This window comes from Lactuca saligna, chromosome 6 (assembly GCF_052625555.1).
Source record: "Lactuca saligna cultivar CGN05327 chromosome 6, ASM5262555v1, whole genome shotgun sequence".
NCBI classification, from domain to species: Eukaryota; Viridiplantae; Streptophyta; class Magnoliopsida; order Asterales; family Asteraceae; genus Lactuca; species Lactuca saligna.
Genome location: NC_136422.1, coordinates 77,949,174 through 77,955,030, shown reverse-complemented (window position 1 = coordinate 77,955,030; position 5,857 = coordinate 77,949,174).

The following is a 5,857-nucleotide window of genomic DNA, read 5'->3' as shown; positions in this document are numbered from 1 at the left end:
TAATGTATTGTATTTCGTCGATAGTCGTGGTACCATCATTTGATCAAATTGCATGTATTGAACTAGTCTTGAGAATTTTTCTGTTTTCAGCCCCTCATTATTTGTAAAAATTTACTTTTTCAATCCTTTATTTAAAACTTTCCGGTTTGGTCCTTAAATCGATTTTCTTGACATTTTAATACCAAAAATTATTGAAATTAATATTTTTCAGCAAATTTTTCATTGAAGACAGTTTAAGTCCTTGAAATTTCAGTTTTCTCGGTTATAACCCATCTTTTCGCAAGTTTGACAATTTTGGCCCAAATTGAAAATTTTTTGCCACTTTAGTCTCGTTTAAATTTAAAAAGCATTCTAAACCTTTGAAAAGGACTTGGATCACTTATAGTCCACTGTTTTACAGAAAAAATGCAGTTTTGGCCCTCCAAAACAGAAAATTTCGCATATTGGGCCTCATTGGGCCGAAAATGTCATCTTTAGCCCATTAAGCTTGGAATTTATGTTTTTAACCCTCCAAATAGTATATTTTCAGAAAATACATTATGTAAACTATTTTGACTCATCTCACCCATCAGATTTCGAAATAATTCATTTTAGGCCCTTCAACTTTGTATTTTCAACATTTTATGTCAAAAAAAAAAATGAGTTTTTAGCCCAAATTAAGTGTTGTCAAGCCATTTGGCTATTTTTCTTAGTATACTTTGCATGTAGTAGTATATTTTATGCTATAATAAAATACATATCTCGGTTTTTAGCATTTCATAACTAGATCTAGCATCAAAATCATACAAAACATACATATAAGCATAGAAATCAACCACAACATACACATAATGATGGATCTACACCTTTGCTTGTATTCTCCCCCACAAAAACTTATGAAAACTGAAAATAAGGGGGTATGAAACTCACCTTGGGTGTTGATTTGGTTTTTGAAGAAAGAATGGAAGAAATGAAGTGATTTTTGGCCTTTGCACTCCTTGATGAAGTTTTCGAGTTTATGGAGTTTTCTAGAGTGCAAGATCACGATTTTTGCATGGATTAGGAAGGGATTTTGATAAAACAAGAAATACAAGTCATAGATCCAAGCAAAACCTTACCTTAGATGATGATTTTTGTGGAAGAACTTCCTTGAATTCTCCTTAAATCTCGAGATTTTGGATGGAGAAGAAGAAAGAAGCCTTGAGTGATCTAGAGAGTGTTTGTGAGAGATGTGTGTGTGTGTGGGTGTTGCTCGGCCGAGAGTGAGAGAGAGAGGAAGAAGAAATGATGTTTGAGGTGAGGTTTGCATGGAGACATGACTCTCTTGCATGGAAGTCCAAAAGATAAAAGTGATGTGGCATGAGAAAGTCAAACCCTTCTCTTAGGCTTGCTTTGGGCCGAGAGCATGGAAGGAGGAAGGAAAAATTTGGGCTTTTTGCTCCTAAGCCCAATATTACAGTTAGTCTTAGGTATTTATTGGCCTTATAAAATAAAATTGTGATTTTTATGTTTTAATAAGCTAGATTGGGTTAATCATGGATCAAAGCTTTCAATTTATTTCATTCTAGGCCCAATATGGCCCATAATATTGAAATAAATGAATGTGGGTCCAATTAGAGCCCAATTAGGGTTCTAAACCCATGATAGTCCAATTGGAAGCTTATTGGTCCATTTGGATCCAATAAGGAAGTTCTAGTCCAAAATGGACTTAACAAGAACTTCTAGGGTTTTCCAATTGCTTGATGTAGTGAATTGGGGTTTAGTTTTCCATTGAGTAAGCATCATACATGCTTTTGAGTTTTTGATTTCAGCATTTACTTGAGTATAGTGATTACAAGACATAAAATTTCTAGTTGTGACATCATCCCCCCGTTAGAGGGAATTTCATCCCGAGTAGGTGAGGGTACTTTTGCTTCATTTGGTCTTCGCGTTCCCAAGTGAATTCTGGCCCACGCTTTGCGTTCCACCGTACTTTCATGATCGGGATGCGACTCTACTTAGTACGCTTCACCTCCCTGTTCATGATTTCGATTGGTTCTTCAATGAACAGGAGATTCTCATTGATTTTGATTTCGTCAAGGGGAATGACGAGTTTTTCATCTGAGAGACACTTCTTCAGATTAGAAACGTGAAACACGGGGTGTACACCGTTTAGCTCTGCGGTTAGTTACAGTCTGTATGCTACTGGACCAATCCGAGCGACGATTTCGAAAGGTCCAATGTATCGCGGGTTCAGCTTTCCCCGTTTTCCGAAACGTATAACCCCTTTCCAGGGCGAGACTTTTAACAGTACTCGGTCACCGACTTGAAATTCTAAGGGCTTTCGCCGTTGGTCAGCGTAGCTCTTTTGTCGGTCACGCGATGCTTGCAATCGAGCTCTGATTTGAACGATCTTTTCCGTGGTTTCACGGATGATCTCCGGTCCCGTTAGTGTTTTGTCTGACGCATGCGTTCTTGCCAGCTGGGTGTCACCCACTTCAGCCCAACATAATGGTGATCTACATTTACGCCCGTACAGTTCTTCGAAAGGAGCCACCTTGATGCTCGAATGGTAACTATTATTGTATGAGAACTCGATTAAGGGTAGGTGGGTATCCCAAGACTTTCCAAAGTCTATCACGCATGCGCGGAGCATATCTTCGAGCGTTTGGATGGTTCGCTCGCTTTGACCATCCGTTTGTGGATGATAAGCGGTGCTCATATCGAGGTTTGTTCCCATCGCCTTATGGAGTGATTACCAAAATCGGGACGTGAACCTACTGTCCCTATCCGAGATGATAGATGTTGGTATTCCGTGGAGTCTCACGATCTCTCGAATGTATAAATGCGTCAATCTCTCCATCTTGTACGATTCTTTAATTGGCAGGAAATGGGCAGATTTCGTTAGTCGGTCGATTATTACCCATATGGTGTCTAATCCATCCGATGTTTTGGGTAGCTTGGTCACGAAATCCATAGAAATCCCCTCCCATTTCCACTCAGGGATTGCCGGTTGCTGTAACAATCCTGAGGGTTTTTGGTATTCCACTTTTACCTTGGCGCACGTAAGGCACTTACTGACGTAGGTCGCGATTTCCGCCTTCATGTTAGGCCACCAATAGTGTTGTTTAATATCCAAATACATCTTATCAGAACCGGGATGAATGGAGTATCGCGTCTTGTGGGCTTCCTTCATGACAACATCTCTAAACCCTCCAAATTTAGGGACCCAAATACGGTTCATGAAATAGTATACTCCATTCTCCTTTGCCTCCAGGTTCTTTTCCATTCCGCGCAATACTTCGCTTGCTCTATTTTCCATCTTCATGGCCTCTGACTGGGCTACTGCAATTTGAGTGGCCAGGTGTGATTGAATGGTTATCGAGAGAGTTTTCGTACAACGATTAGAGTACTCCTTCCGACTTAATGCATCAGCTACCACGTTGGCCTTGCCTGGGTGGTACTTAATCTCACACTCATAATCGTTTAGCAACTCAACCCATCTTCGTTGCCTCATGTTTAACTCCTTTTGGTTTAAGATGTGTTGGAGACTCTTGTGATCCGTGAAGATGGTGCACTTTGTACCGTAAAGGTAATGCCTCCAAATTTTTAGGGCAAAGACTACAGCTCCCAACTCTAGGTCATGGGTCGTGTAGTTTACTTCATGCGTCTTTAGCTGGCGGGATGCATAGGCTATCACTCTCCCACGTTGCATGAGAACGCAACCTAAACCCTGATTTGACGCGTCGCAGTAGACTACAAAGTCTTCCGTTCCTTCAGGCAGAGATAGTACAGGTACGCTACAGAGAGCTTGTTTCAAGGTTCGAAACGCGATCTCTTGTTTATCTGTCCATTTGAATGGTACGCCCTTTTGCGTAAGCGAGGTAAGTGGCTTGGCGATCTTAGAGAAGTTTTGAATGAACCTCCTATAGTAGCCTGCTAATCCCAAGAATTGACGAATTTCCGTGGGCGTTGTCGGGATTGCCCATCCTTTTACAGCTTTGACCTTAGAGGGATCCACATGGATTCCATCTTGGCTGACTACATGACCTAGGAAGTTCACGCTCCGCAGCCAGAACTCACACTTTGAGAGTTTGGCGTAAAGTTTTTCTGATCGTAGAGTTTCTAAGACTTGTCGGAGATGTTGGCCATGCTCTTCCTTGCTTCTAGAATAGACGAGGATGTCATCGATAAAAACAATGACAAAGTTGTCGAGGAACGGTCGGCAGATTCGATTCATTAGGTCCATAAATGCGGCAGGGGCATTCGTTAGACCGAAGGGCATTACGACAAATTCATAATGTCCGTAGCGAGTTCGGAAAGCGGTTTTTGGGATATCCTCTTCCCGGACTTTGAGTTGGTGGTATCCGGACCGTAAATCTATTTTAGAAAAACAACTAGCCCCTTGGAGCTGGTCAAATAGGTCATCGATTCGTGGGAGTGGGTAGCGGTTCTTGATTGTGAGTTTGTTTAACTCTCTGTAATCGATACACATTCTTAAAGATCCGTCTTTCTTTTTGACAAAGAGCACCGGAGCTCCCCATGGCGAGTAACTAGGTCGAATAAATCCCTTATCCAAAAGTTCGCTGAGTTGGCTGGATAATTCCTGCATCTCGGCAGGAGCCAACCGGTAGGGTGATTTAGCAAGAGGGGTTGCTCCTGGAATAAGGTCGATTCGAAATTCAACCTGTCTCTCTGGGGGTACTCCCAGGAGATCTTCAGGAAACACGTCCGGAAATTCACATACTACAGGAATGTCTCGAACGTTAATCTCCTCCTTGGTTTTGTCCACCACGTGAGCCAGGAACGCCAGATTGTTCCTTCGTAGATGTTTTTGTGCCTTGACACACGAAACGAGGCGAAGGTTCATGCTAGATTTGTCTCCGTAAATTACTAGGGTTTTGTGATTTGGAAGGCGAAGACGGACGGCCTTCTCATGTCACATAATTTCGGCATGGTGGGGGCTTAACCAGTCCATGCCGATGATCACATCGAAGCTCCTAATTGACACTGGCATTAGGTCTATTCGAAAAACGTGTTGATTAAGAGTTAGGGTACATCCGGTGTAGATTTCCCCAGTGGATTCGGTTTTCCCATTGGCCATTTCCACCGTATAGGCTTCATTTAGCTTTTGGGGAAGTTGTTTTAATAAGTGCTTAAACTTATTGCTTACGAAACTTCGCTCCGCTCCGGTGTCAAATAAGATGCATGCATATGCGTGGTTTAAGAGAAACGTACCGATAACAACAGAGGGGTCTTGAATAGCCTCACTCTGACCCATGGTCAACATCCTTCCTGTTCCTCCATTTCTTAAATTGTTGTTGTTGGGACAGTCTCGGCGGATGTGTCCAGTCTTCCCGCATCCGAAGCAGGTGTAGCTAGGCCCTGCGCTATTGCCGCTGGCATAGGCGTTGTTGTTGTTGCGAGGGTTGTTGTTGTTGATTCCCTGATTTTGGTTATGGGGAGGGTAAGCCTTGCAGTACTTTGCGGTGTGACCCCTTCGGTTGCAACTGGTGCACTGAAAATCCTTGCATTCTCCATAGTGATGGAAACCGCACTTGTTTCATTTGGGAAGATTACCGGAATAAGGTTTGGAAGCATTTGAAGTGGCTGAGGTTGGAGCATGTGGTGCGGCTAGAACCGATGTGGTAACAGCATTAACCGCCACTGTCTGCTGCTTCTTGGAGGTGTCGGGGCCCTGGCGCCCCTTCCTCTTATTGTTCTTTCCCCTCTTGCCATCTCCTTCCTTCGTCTTCTCAGCCTCCACTGGCTTCTCTCCCTTTTTGTTGTTATGGTCGTACAACCTTTTTGCCAATCTCTTTGCACTGTCAAATGTTTCGGGGTTTGCAGCTATCACATTCCCTTGAATTGGTGATGTGAGTCCCCAGATGAATCGCTC